The 13,380-nt window shown below is 54.3% G+C and overlaps 1 long non-coding RNA gene across 1 annotated transcript; it reads right to left on the reverse strand.

Annotated features, from left to right (window-relative positions):
* Nucleotides 1-3,756: 3,756 nt before the first annotated feature.
* LOC142602286 (uncharacterized) lies at nucleotides 3,757-5,207 on the reverse strand. The gene is made up of 2 exons (XR_012835951.1): nucleotides 4,629-5,207; nucleotides 3,757-3,886 (listed from the first exon to the last, which is right to left on the reverse strand). It is a non-coding gene; the product is annotated as an uncharacterized LOC142602286 (long non-coding RNA).
* Between the last annotated feature and the right edge of the window lie 8,173 nt (nucleotides 5,208-13,380).

Consider the following 13,380-nt stretch of genomic DNA (forward strand, 5'->3'; position numbering starts at 1 on the left):
CAATTCTGCGTCTCCCCGGAGCAGCTGAAATTTCAAGTAAGACCACTTCGCAGTGCTCTGTGAGTGCAGAAACAGCTCATGCGGTTGAAAGATGACATGGAGGAAATTTTTGGAAAACTAAGGAGTTGTTGCACCCCAGACCAGTCACCTCATTCAGTAAAATGATCTCCCTTTAGACTCCTACGTCTTTTCAAAACTCCTCTCTTTTTCAAAATGTTTTTTTCAGCAAAAAACCCCACAAACCAACACCACTATTCCTTCTAAAATACATGGTAAAAGATATTTTTGTTAAGTACATGAAATGAGGCCATACATGAAAAAGCCTACCTAATAATTACTTGGAGCATTGCTAAGGTTTTAAACTCTCTTAGCATTATTAAAATCCGTACATAAAGACTCTGCTTATGTGTTGGAGGTGAGCTGCGGTACAGAAATAATAATCCAGATGACCTTCCAAGCTGCTGCTTGTCATGAATTGTTTTCTTTTGCCTCAGGGAAATTTTTATATATATATATATATATATATATATATATACATGCAAATAAGCAAATCTTTCAGTTGTAATGTAGCAAGGGTTACATCACCGCCCCTTCCCAAGTGTGCAGCACAGCGTCGTTCCAAGTATGGCTGCTGAGAAAACCCCGGGAAGTACTTCGGTTTGAAATTAAAGAGTTGTTTTAATATTTAGCCGTGATAAATTTGCCTGAGAGTACACGTATTTCATCAGGCGTCTGTGAGTCAGGCGCATGAGTCAGAAAAGGAGCTGCGCTCGGGCTGCTGAAGACAGCCGGCGAGGCCTGTCCTAACAGTTCCAGTGCGTGCGTGCAAAACTCCCATTCATTCCTCTGCGGAGATTTAATTAGTGTGAGGACCGGGCTGAGGAGGACACGCGTGCTGTCCTAGCTGCTCTGGAAAGGGCCTGACCCCACGCACCTTCTGTGTTTCTCCTTGTGCAAGTCCTTATGCTGCGCGTGCACCTCTGCATCATAAATCCCACGGACCTCGGTGGCATCGGGGAGCCAGGTGCGATTCGGTACGAGCACAGAGAGGAGAACCCAACTCCAAGTAATTAACAATAACATATAATTGCTACTAATTCAGTTTTACACAAATTACACAGTATTATTAAATTAATCAAACCACGTTCTTGCATCTGAGCATCAGCAGCACAACTCATTTTCATTCCTTTTTTTTTTAAATAGCGTTTGTAATTAGTCCTCTTTGCTTTCCAAACCAATCACATGCAACATTTTGTTTTTACCAAAACACCCACCAAAAAAGTGTTCAAGTTCTCTAATTGTAAAGATTCGCTTCACACGGCTGTGCAGCTTCTTTCTGCTCTGGCTGTTATTTAGGAAGAGCCAACTGGAATTTATTGAAATTATGTCGAAAAATAAATGATGAAAATTGCTCCCCAGCTGGGCGGGAGACCTCGCGTGCCAAGTTTCAGCCCATGAGAACTCTCACAACTGAGTCACGGGGCACGCGGCCGAGCGCGGGAGGTCGGGATGGAAAAGCCGGCAAGCTCTTTACCATTTCAAACACTGAGACCGTAAGAAGGGCGAGCTCTCCCCTGCGGCTGACCGTGCGTCTCTGTGGGTGCCGGGCGCTGGCACGCCTCCGCTCGGTGCCGCGCTCGGCGGGGTTTTGTCGAGTGATGCACCGGCTCCTTCCTCCCCGCCGCCCGAGGCACCGTGGCTGGGCCATCCCCCCCTGCCCGCTCCCGCCTGGCGTGGGCATCCCCAGCGTGCCCGGTGCCAGCCCTGCGCCCCGACAGCCCCGCTGGCGCGGTCGCCCCCCTCTCTTCCCGCTTGGCTGCGGAGGGTGCTTTTTTTGGCCTCTGCTTCTGTCATCTGGCATTTAAACGTAACGAGATCTCTCGTTGCTAACATTTATAGCAGCAAAATATTTAAGTTCCAGGGTTTGTAACACTTGTTATTAATGTCCTGTTGCTGAGCCCAGCTGAAGGCTCCCCAAACCCTTCTCTGCGCTCGCTCCAGGCCCGTGCCAGCAAACGCACGTCGCCCCAGCTGCGCAGCAGTGGGCGAGCGGGAGCCACGGGGGGTGACCGGTGAGCACCGGCACGGCCCGAGGACAAGCCCACTGGTGCTGCCCCAGGTAACGCCTGCCCGCAGGCACCACCAGGCCACACAGCAGCGGCGGCAGCAGCGTGGTGGCAGCGGCTGCCTCCGGGCACCCTCGCAGGCGTCCCCCACCCGCTGCAGGTGGGCGTCGAGCTCGCGGTGCCACCACGCACTCGCTGGGCCGGAGGTGGCGATGAGCTCAGAGCAGGGACGGTCACGTCGCCTCTGTCTCACCGTGGGGCACGGCTCCGGGTGCCGGTTGTGCCCGGGAAGTGCCGGCACACGAAGGGCAGGTAGGGTTGGTTTGTCAAATGGTCCGTGCAATGGGGCAGAGGAGGAGACAGGAGAAGGACAAGCTATGGTCATCAACCTGCCACGACTTTGGTCAGAGGCAGTAACAGGAGAAAGTGGTGTAAAGTGCTGGATTTAATAACGCAGATGCCAGGCCGTGTATTTAAACACTCCCACCAGTCAGTCTGCAAGAACCGCCTGGGAAGGAAAGCAAGCATGGCATGGTCTGCATACGTGGAGCCAGCACGTGGCCTCCTGTCCCTCGGCCCCGCCTCGCCCCTCCGTGGAGCCTGCAGCACCAGGCTGCCCGGCCGGACGCTCCTGCCCCCCCAGCGCCGGCGCAGCGCAGGAGGGCAGCTGGGTGGAATCACCAAGGCAAGCAGAAAGCAATGCCTCGGTCCCGTGGCTGTCTAACAAAGGCGTTCCTGGCTTTTGAAAAAGCCTGAAGTGACATCAAACATTATAGTGAGTCTCTTCTTCCTGCTGCTGTTTTACACTTTGTTATGACAACCTCCAGGCCGTGGAAGCTGGGCTTGAGCAGTCTGCACCGGGGCGCTGCACGTGCGAGTGTTTCTCCCTCGTGCACGGGTGTTGCTCGGCACAGCCGCTCTGCAGCGGGCGAGGGACGGTGGTGGCTCCCGGCCATCGCTCACCTTCCTGGCAGTGGTTTGGGGTCGTCCCAAAGCCGCAGGTCCTGAACACCGCAGGGGTTGTGAAGAATAGGAAGAGAGGCCTCTGACGCTTGTGATTGCAGCGGGACGTTGGAGATGTAAACCCCAAAGGCTCAGACAACAGAGCAAAGATTTGCCACTTTTAAGCCTCCAGATTTTTGAGCCAGTCTCCAGATCTGTCTGGGGTCGAATCGAGGGAGCCCTCCCCTCTCCAGCAGCGAAGCAGGACAGCAGCTGTCTTGGCCACCGGCACCCTCTTCACCCACTCGCCTTTCTCCGGCCTTCGCACCGTGCCATGGGCTGAGGAATCCTCAAAGGTCTCGTCACCTGCACCACCCCAACAGACCCACTCCATGACAGATTTCTTCGGCCTTCTCCTTGGAGGTTGTGGCCAGGCTCTGTGCTGGAAAACCACGCCGAGTATTCCAGAGCAGCTCTTGACACATGCTCTTCTGCTCAAAGAGTAGACGTGGGAAAGAGAAGTGGACTGCAGTCGCCAAATTTAGACCTAGGAGTGAGAGGAGGTGTTGGGTGTGAGGTCTTGGCCCACCCTTTTACAACATCTGCCAAACAGAGACCGCGATTCAAATGCCTGCAAAGCACAGGGCATGAGCTCAGAGCAGCAAAGGACAGGTCCTTAGCTCCTCCAAGTAAAGGCTAAAGGGGTGGCAGCCTCAGTACGAAGATAGTTCTCATAAATCAATTCTCATAAAGCCAGGCACCGTTTTTATTTTCCTCCCCAACAGCTGATTAAGTAGCTGGTGAAGGGAAGACGTGTAATTCATCGTCTAACTCAGGACAAGCAACCGAAGTCTGCTGGCTGTGACACTTCTGAACAGCTGGAAAGGGAAAGAGGGAGAACGTCTGTTAATACTGGACGTGACAGAAATAACCCAGCAATATAGCAGAGGGCAGACAGCCTAACACAGTTAAGGGCAGCGTGTGCTGTGAGATACCATTATACTTTAAATAAAGCACTTTGGAAGGTCCCTTGTATCCTCCCTGAAAAAGACACTGGAGCCACCACCCTACAAAGATAGAAATTTAGCAGTGCTGGCACTTAAAAATGTGAGTTACTGGCCTAAACACAAGAAGGCTGTGTGTTTACAGCCCGGCTGCAGGGCAGGGCACTCCCGTAGTGCTCGGGATTTTCTCCAGGTTTTCTCCGCAGACCCCAGAAGATGTCCATGTGCCCAGCAGCATCACACCACATCATTTTGTTCCCTGCCTGGTGGCTGTTCAGGCCCAGAGTGCAGGTACAAGAACTGGAAATGTGGCAGGCAGCGAGCATAAGCTGTGGGTTTGCTTGGCTGCTGGGGAGGCACCCGGATGACCAGCCCTGGACTACTGAGTGACCGCGGGTGGCCCTCAAAATGCTGTCAGTGCCAAAAGCGACCTGCCTCTCTGAGCTGGGCACCTCCAGTGCGCTGTCTGCCCCTGCACCGCTCACCACCCCAGCCCCTGCCCGGCACCCCCAGCCCCTGCCCACCCCAGCCCCTGCCCACGCCGCAGCCCGTGCCCTGCAGCCCTGCTGGCACATCCCCGACGTGGCCCCGGGGTCAGCGCACCCCAGCTGCCCACCTTGACCTGAGGTCCAAGCAGCCAGGAGGGTCCTGCACGCCACTGTCCTTGCCAGCTTCAATTACCCCATCTCCTCTTTCCAGGCACCCCGCTTGAACTCCTGATTAACTGGGGAAAAAAAAAAACCCAGTTTCTTTTAGCACAGGCAAGTTTCCCAGCCCATCACCAGTGACAGGTCAGCGCCCACCGCCCTCTGCACATTTTGGTCAAGCTCAGGCTGCCAGGAGCTGCGCTCCTTCCCCAAGCAGCCCACCCGAGTTACCAGCAGTGCTGGCATCTCCTTCCGCCAGTGCAGCCACGGTGGGTCTCGCTCGTGGTACTGGGCCAGCAGCGCTGCCAGCACAGCCGGGGTGACCTGCGCCTTCAGTCTGAGGACATTGATTTCTGAATTAATTTTTCATAAAGGCTTGGGATACACAGCTCAGAGTCAACTGCTATTGCTGTCTTAAAGGCTGCTATTTTTATCACCTTGATAAAATAATTACTGCTGGAGCTGGAGGTGAGCGCAGGAATGTAAATATTTATTAGTGGGTCTGCATGCAGATGTGGAGATGCAGTGCCAGCTTGGGTGAGGACTGACATTTCATCAGCACTCCTTTCCTGCCTGCCAGGTCTGCTGGCTAGCACATAAATAATTACACTGGGAGCTGGATTTGGGTTGACAGAAGGAGTTTGTACAGCGTCTGCAGCACAAACAACGTAAGGCTTTCAGAGCAGCAGCGCCTGTTGCAGTGCGAAGGCACCGCAGCACGGAGAGGCCCCCAGGTTGTTCAAGTAAACCCCACGGCAACAGTGAGGCAAGTAATTAATAACTGAAGCAGATGAACAGCAGGAGAGAAGACAGAGCGCGGTGCTCTGGGCTCGGCTCTGCAAAGCCCCGAGTAGCCCAGCCGGACGCGCGGGCTGGGGAGAGGGACCCGTCCTCCCTCGGCTCGTCCGTGCTGCTCCTCCCTCCTGGCGGCACTCTGAAAGGCAGAAGCACTGACACTGTCCACTTTTATCCCTTATGATTTGTCTCGCTGTGGTCAGTTCACTTCATGTTCAGCTGCAGAGTGCCAGGGAGCTGCCTGCTCCTGCTCCTGCTCCTGCTCCTGCAAGAGCCAAAGGGCTCGGTGTTTCCCAACTGTTACGTCTTGTTTCCCCAGGTGGTTCTTTATAGATTGGCTACAGCACTCTTCAGTGTGTTCATTGATTTGCTTTTTCTGTTTATTTTCCTGCCCTCACTCAAAGACTGCTGCCTTTGACACAGCAAGAAATGTGCCTGGCCAAGCCTTGGAGGCTGCGGAGCAATGCCATATCCCACGTCACCTCCGATGGCCACGCTCAGCGGCCCCCTGTGCCTGGAGACCCCGGACACGTGAAAACACGTGTGTCCCCTGTGCGTGCTGCAGACAGCTGGCTGGCCTGGCAGGAGCACACGCTACCAGCCGCGGTCTCGTTTCCACGGGGCTGTGCGTGGTGTGGGGATGCCCTGCCACAGGGCAGATTTGGGCTCATCACCACAGCTCTGAGCAACCAGTCTTCAGAGAAAATGATTCTGCTCCAACACCTGCAGCTAGTCAGCACAGAAAGCCATCGTGGGGCTGATTTTACTCACGGCAGAAATGTCTGATGAAAAATGTGTCAGCTTCAGTTAACCCTGCAGATGTCCCCATCTCGTATGTCTCCTGTCATTCGGTGTTTCAGCTTGCTTTAATTATGTGACGCTGCAAGCTTTGAGCAGAAATGAAGGGGACTGTTCCATCGGTGACCATCAGCGGAGGCAGTCGCAGGACAGGGGTGCACGCCAGCTGATGCACACATCCTGCAGAGACTCTGCAGAGCGCTGCAGGGGCATTGGGTCCTGTGACAGTGGTGGGTGCTCCGGGGGTGCAGCCCTTTGCTCCATGGAGAGCGTGCTCAGCGTCTGGCCCCTGGCGCGGGCACTTTGCGTCTCCATGGAGCCATGTCATGCTCCATCCGCTGTGGCCTCTGTCCCAAAGGCGCCCGTCCCGACGGCTCCTCGGACACTGTCCTCGCTTCAGGCTCGGGCCGGGCAGAGGTTCCAGCAGTGGCCATGCCTGACGCGCCGTGCGGGTGGGCGGCAGGCACCGACCCCTCTGCCCATGGCCACGCGGCGGCTCCACGAGGTGGTCGGCACCTCGGGTCGCCCTGTCTGGAGCAGGGGAAGACGGACGGGAAGCGTGTAAGCGAGGGAAGGGACGGACCATCGAATGCAGAATGGAGACAAGGTAAAACTGCATCCTGGTCTTGGTAAAAATGGTTCTGTGCTACTGCGTGTTTTTAGATAGCTGCCATGGTCTAAGAAGAGCTGGCTGCATTTCAGAGGTAAGTGAAGTGTTTATCAAAGACATGCCTGAAAAAAAAAAAAAAGATTCTCTGCCTACTGCATGAAGAAACGTTTCCACACAAGGTGGCACCTGTCTCCTTCCCTTCTGGCCTCGCTCGGGAGAAGCTAGAAGGCACCTGAAAATATTCTCTGAGAATGAACTCCTAGCAAATAGGATGCATAATTCATCATTAACTCACTCATTAGCGATCATTCCTTTCCTAGGCACTAACAGTCAGGAACAGAAGTAGCTTTTGCCGTGCTCAACACTGGTGTTGAGCAGCGCGGGGCAGGCGGAACGGATGAGGCCGACACCAGCTGAGTCAGCTCCCGAGCTGCGGGGCTGTGGGACAGGCAGACTTTCCCTCAGCGCCTCCCAAGGCAGGACGGTCCCGGAGCCGACGGGGAGCCCTGCGACCCCGGCTGGGGACACCCCGGCCTGCGGGCACTTCACGTGCTGCTGCAGGTGGGCAAAGAGGTTTGTGTACCCCCAGCAGATCTGCTCTGCACTTTATCTGATGGTGCTCGATGGTTTGTGCCTATAATTTTAAATCACAATTAAGGTATTTTAGAACATTTTTTCATACACAGTGCAGACCAGGTATAGCTCTGCTGACACATGGCACGCTTTTGCATTCAAATGCAGGATGCTGAAGAGGCCTGCCTTCCACCGCAGGCTTTTTCTTTTGAGCCTGACCTTTCCGCACAAAGAAAATGCAAAATATTATTACATGGTAGAAATACAGCATAGCTAGAAATAGCATCTTGCGTCAAGTAGCGAGACGGTAACACCACTGTGCCCGGCTGAGGCGCCCGGGCTGCGCTGGGTGAGGTGTCCACTGCCTACACCAGCAGGACAGCCCGAGTCCAACTGCCCGATGTGCCCGCACTCGTCCCCAGGTCGTCCCAGAGTTGTCCTGGATCTGGTCCCATGGCTGGTAAACTCAGGGAGTTAATTTTCTGCAGCATCTGTCTAGGTTAGCAGACTTCAGAGAATGGCAGAGTTACGAAGGAATTACAAAGATAGTGCCTCTGTCATGTTTTCTGTAAGAGACTGAGGATCCTGGATCATGTGGCTTTGGCAAGGAGGCTCCATTTATAGACAGATGCTTCCCGTGCTCAGACTCCTCTCGAAGTGCAACAAATACATCCCTGAAGGCTGGGACAGGCTGCTGGGAGTGCATCCCCGGACCTGACCTCAGCCCCAGCTTGGACCCGGCCACCGGCACAGCCGCCCTGGGCAGCATGGGGGAAAGCACACAGCGCTCTGGGCCAGGGCACGGACCCAGGCACCCAAAACCCCAGTCACCCAAAACCCCAGGCACCCAAAACCCTGGTCACCCAAAACCCCAGACACCCAAAACCCTGGTCACCCAAAACCTTGGGCACCCAAATCCCCGGGGAACAGGCAGCCCTGGGCGCGTGCAGCCCCCCCCCGACTGTGTGAACTTGCTGCGCGGAGCCCTGGGCGTGCTGCAATGCAGAAGTGCTGTTGGACTCATTACCGCTGTTGCGGGGTACAAAATGCCATTCTTGCCAGCAGCACCAGTTAATGTTTATCCCAATACTGAGTGGAAGTTAAAGTTTCAGGATTTCTCCTAAAATCAGAGCTGGGTTGGGGAAGGGGTAGACTTTTTAGTGTATCAAAGCACTGCGGTTCAACTTTTTAAAAATGGCCTTTTCTAATATAAAAGGAAATGTATTTCAGAGTAATGAAGTTCCTACATGGCAATCTAGACATCGTGTCCTGAAAATGTCAGCTTGGGATGACATTAATGAATCATTTTTTTGTTCGGGTGTTTGCTGACATGGAAATTTGTCCAAATGGACTGTCTTCACTGAAACGTCTTTGCTTTTGACGACAGGGTGCTGCCGAGCCCCTTTGTCCCTTGCAACGTTGGCCGCGGCCTGCACGCACTCGCTGCACCTCACCCCTTGCCAGGGCGATTTCCCCGGCTCCTGGGCTCCCGTGGGTCAATCCCAAATACCTTGGCACTGAGGATGTATCGGCGCCAATTGTTTTAGAAGTTAACCATTAAGTCTGACGCAATGTCTGCTCCATGCTGCTGTGATGTGCTGCAAAACGAAAAGCCTGGTTTCTGTTGTGCTGTTAGGCAGGCGCGTTTCATCCCGGCGCTCTGACTCCGTTCAGTGCGGTTATTTCATCTCTTACCCGTGGGCCTGGGGTCGGCTCCTCTGCTTTCAGGGACTGCAGGGGGGAGCCTGAGTTCAGCTGGGCACAGGGCACACGTTGCGCTCTCTGCTCTCCCTTGCTCACAGCCCCGGCTTTGCAGGGATGGCATTACTTCTCATTCACCTTTTCTGCGCAGAAACCTGGGAAAGGTTAAATTCAGGTCTCGTGAACACTGGCAGGGTGTTACTGCATGGGGATTGCACTTATTTCAGCTGAATCGGTTCAGATTTAAACCCATGTAAGTGAGGGCTGAGGCTGGGTCTGAGAAGTAATTTTATCTAAATTCCTACCTCATGAAATGTAGCTACTGTTAAATGTCCCGTTTCAAAATCATCAGAAAAATCACACCAATATTTCCAAGTGCTGCTGCTGCCATGAAGTGACTTTTCATGTTCCTGAGTTGCAGGAAACAGAATTCTCGAGCTGCAGAGGGGTTTCAATACAGCATGAAGAAATTCACAAAAGAGTGCTCTTTCTGCAGCTAAAACTGTCTTTTTTTCTGGCACGTGGCAGCCTATGGAGGGACTGAGTTTCTGTGATGGCTTATGCATATTTAACTAACATGCGTATTTTGCAGAACAGCTGGAATGATGGCATTAAAATGAATGCTGAAATATTGGAATATACAAATATACATACACAATTTAGTTTGTCCAAGACTGCAGGTGAGTTCTGACCCGAGTCGGACGGGGGTCTGGCCCAGGCGACAACCTCGGTCTCTTCCAGCCCGGCCATCCCATGGCTCAGCCTTCTCCAGAAACTGCAGCAGGGCCCACAGCTGCCAAAGTCAGCTATTCGGATGCTCCAGCACTCAGGCGCTCTGATCGGTAACTCCTCCCGGGTGCCGAGCTATGGCGCTGTGCCACGGCCCTGCCGCTGAAATCACTGCAAAAACCTCCCCGTGCCATGCTTGGAGATGGAGACGCAAACCTCTTCTCTTCCGCAGCCGCTGGCCGGATGGGCTCGTGGGAAGGGTCCCCTGGCTGGGGGCACGGTGCTGCTCGCTCACTCCTGGCAGCGCTGCGCGAGGGCCTTTAATTGCCGTCATTACCAGCCATCGCTAGAGCTGCGTTCAGTCCTGCCGCCCGGTCGCTCTGGACGCTGTGCCACAGCCCTTCCGCACGCCAGCCAGCCAGGACTGGAGCGGCACAGGCTGGTCGCCCAGTCTGCGTGACACCACGCTCCTCTGCTCACCGTCGGGAGTGGGATGGGCGCCCGCGAGGGGACCCGAGACCCTCACACCCCGCAGGCACCCCGGCTTGTGTTCCGCAGGACGGGGACTCTCCAGGGCTGGCCCAGAGCCACCCCTGCCCACCCTCTGGTTCCTGCCTGCAGCGCAGCGGGCGCAGGGGTCGTTTATACAGTTTTCTAATGAATTTCTAGTTTGAATGGTTAAGGACCTCATCTGTTTAAAATGCTCAATTTTATAAAGATAGACTGCTCCCTCTGTTTGGTACAAAACTAGAGTAACGTAGAGGGTTTCATATCTTCAGCTAAAAAAGAAAAAAAAAAAGTACTTTCAGGGTGATCAGTTTACTCCTACATGAACTGAACATCAAATGAACATCACGTTACAGGGACTGTAACGTGACTGCTCCGTAATACACACTTAGCAAACCTGGAGGACTTTTAAGATAAACTGTGATTCTTCTGGGATATTTATATGCTTTACTGTACACTTTTCATCTGCATCCAGTAAGTGCTTGGCACAAACACTTAAAAAAATTAAATGGGACATGCCAAAAGTGTACTTTCAGCGGATTATCACACTTCTTGAATGACTAAAGCCACTTGCCCTTCAGTCCCACATCTCCCACAGCACTGGAGATGCCCTCAGTCCAGAAATCCCTTGCCTTAGTGTGCAAATGAGGCACGAACAGTGCCTCCGATCTGCAGCCGTCAGAGATACTAGAGTTGGACAGGGGAGGGATCTTATGGGTCACCCGGCCCACTTACTTCCATCTGTAGGTAATTTGGGTTTACGCAGAAGAGTCACAGTAATGAGCCCTTGTTGGCAGGGTAAGAAAGGAGGAGGGCTGTCCTCCGGCACCTGTGACCTCGGTACCGCGCTACCCTACCCACACAGAGCCACCGGCCACTCTCGTGACCTGCCGTCCTGGCAGCCGGGTCCCAGCACAGGCGCAGGGATGCCGTTCCTGAGCATCGCCTCTGGCAGCAGTGCCAACAGCCCAGTTCCCACCCAGCCCTTCTCCAAGGGTGTGCTGAGGCACACCGCACCACCACAGCACCCCTTCCGCCTGCATGTCCAACCTCCGCTCATGCGGCTGTGGGGACCCCTAAGGCCCCATGACCATTTATTTCTGTCCCCTTCCAGCCTCCAGTCTTAGTCCGTGGCTTGCTAAATCCCTAACTTCATGGACCATGAGATTTCAGCAGAAGCCTTGCAGTGTTTGGTGGTTTTAAACCTTAAAAACCTTGGTGAAGCTATGAAGCTACATAATCACTTACTTGCATTAATGTCCTTGGTCCTCAGAGCTGCAAAGGCGAGGGTATGTCCTGAAGGCTGCAAGAAATCAGTTTGACTTTCATGGTGTTATTTTTAACCCCTCTCATGCCTCTCTCACCTGTCTCCAGCTCCATGGTTTCCACCTGCCCGGTGCTGGCACGCTGGCTGGGGGCTCAGGCTCCTGCGCCCGTGGAGTGGGACGGTGGGTTGGCAAGGGGTGTGGGACCCACCCGTGGAGGAGAAGGGGAAAGGCCGGGGGGACACGTGGCCAAGGATGAGAACGGAGATGTGTAAAAAGAGAGAAATGATGGTAAATACAGGGAAAAGGAAAGGACGTGTCTGAAAAAGACAAAAATACACATTTCAAGCCTGCTTGGTTGAACAGGGTGCAGGGAAGAGGGAGGAAGGGCAGGGATGGTTTTGTAATACTCCCGCACGTGTGTCCACAAGGCACTGAAGCACAGAGCCAGCACTGGCAGGACCAGGACACCTCCGCTAAAAGCAGTATTTATTCCCTTTATGTGTTTCCCTCTCAATAAAGTTGGATAAGGCGAGGTCTGGACACTTCATTTTAAAATAATGGAGCCAGCATAGGTTTGTTGTTGCCTGGAAGCCCCTAATCCTCCATGGGGTGTAGGAAACTCCCAAGCAGCTGCACAAAGAGAAAACTCAGATCCAACAAATTCAGCACGCGAAGCGATGCAGCAGCGACCACCAAGCCCAGCCGCGCTGCCTGAGGCGGGGGACCAGCTCAGCCCCATGCTCCAGCCCTGTGCCAGCCGCGGGCATTCCATCGGCATGGGGCGTGCGGGCAGGAGCAGGCAGCTGTAGAGGGGACAGGGCTGGGGCACGGTCAGCCAAAGCCCCGTACGTCGCCTGAAGAAAAATTGTTTCTTGTCCTGTTTTTGAGCTGTGATTGGGCTTGACAAGCACGGCGGCTTTATGAACTCTGCTCAGGCCCTGCATCATTTGCCTTATTGTGGTCGAAATCTCCTCCCAGCCCTCCCTCCTCATGCCTGCACCCACAGGCACTGGTGTCTGTAACGTGCAACCACAAGCCCAGAGAGGGAAGGACGAAAGGATAAAAATACCCATGTAAAAAAAAATGGAAAAAACCCACAAGCACCATCTGGATTCAGAGCCTGGAGAGCAGGAAAACGCTGGGCAGGCAGGGAGCAAGCAGAGAGGAGCGAGTTTGCTGGTGCTGAGTCGGGGAGCACTGCCGAGCCACGAACCCGCTCACTGCAGCCGGTCCCTCGGTGAGGGAGAGCTGCTTCCCTGCTCCGTCTCAGCAAACCGGGCAGGGTTTCATCCATCCGCACTTTACATAAGCCTCTGTGGATGCTCTCAGTGACAACCAGGGGATGTGGGGCTGCCAGGGGGGACTGGTGGCTCCGCAGGAGGTGGGCAGCCCCCAGGAATGGGCTGCTGCTGGCTGCAAAGGGGACGGAGCGAGCCGAGAACTTGCTGGCGACGATCGCCATGGTTTGTGAAGGACTGAAGCAGCTAACTAATAGAAAGAGGCACGGGGAGCAGACATCTTAATGACAAAATCTTGCATTAGTTTCTTGTTGCATAGGACAGGGACGGCGGCTGGACCAGTTGTGTCTGGGTGAGCGTTCGCAGGGTGGTTGGAGGGGGCCATGGAGACGCGTGAAACAGACGTCACAGCACACGGTGCCCAGGAGCAACCAGGTCCCGGGCTCTTCTTAAAGCAGAGGAGCCCCTGCACAGGCGCGCAGACGAGCAGCAGGTGGAAGAG

The sequence above is a fragment of the Balearica regulorum genome, chromosome 6 (genome assembly GCF_011004875.1).
Source record: "Balearica regulorum gibbericeps isolate bBalReg1 chromosome 6, bBalReg1.pri, whole genome shotgun sequence".
NCBI lineage: Eukaryota > Metazoa > Chordata > Aves > Gruiformes > Gruidae > Balearica > Balearica regulorum.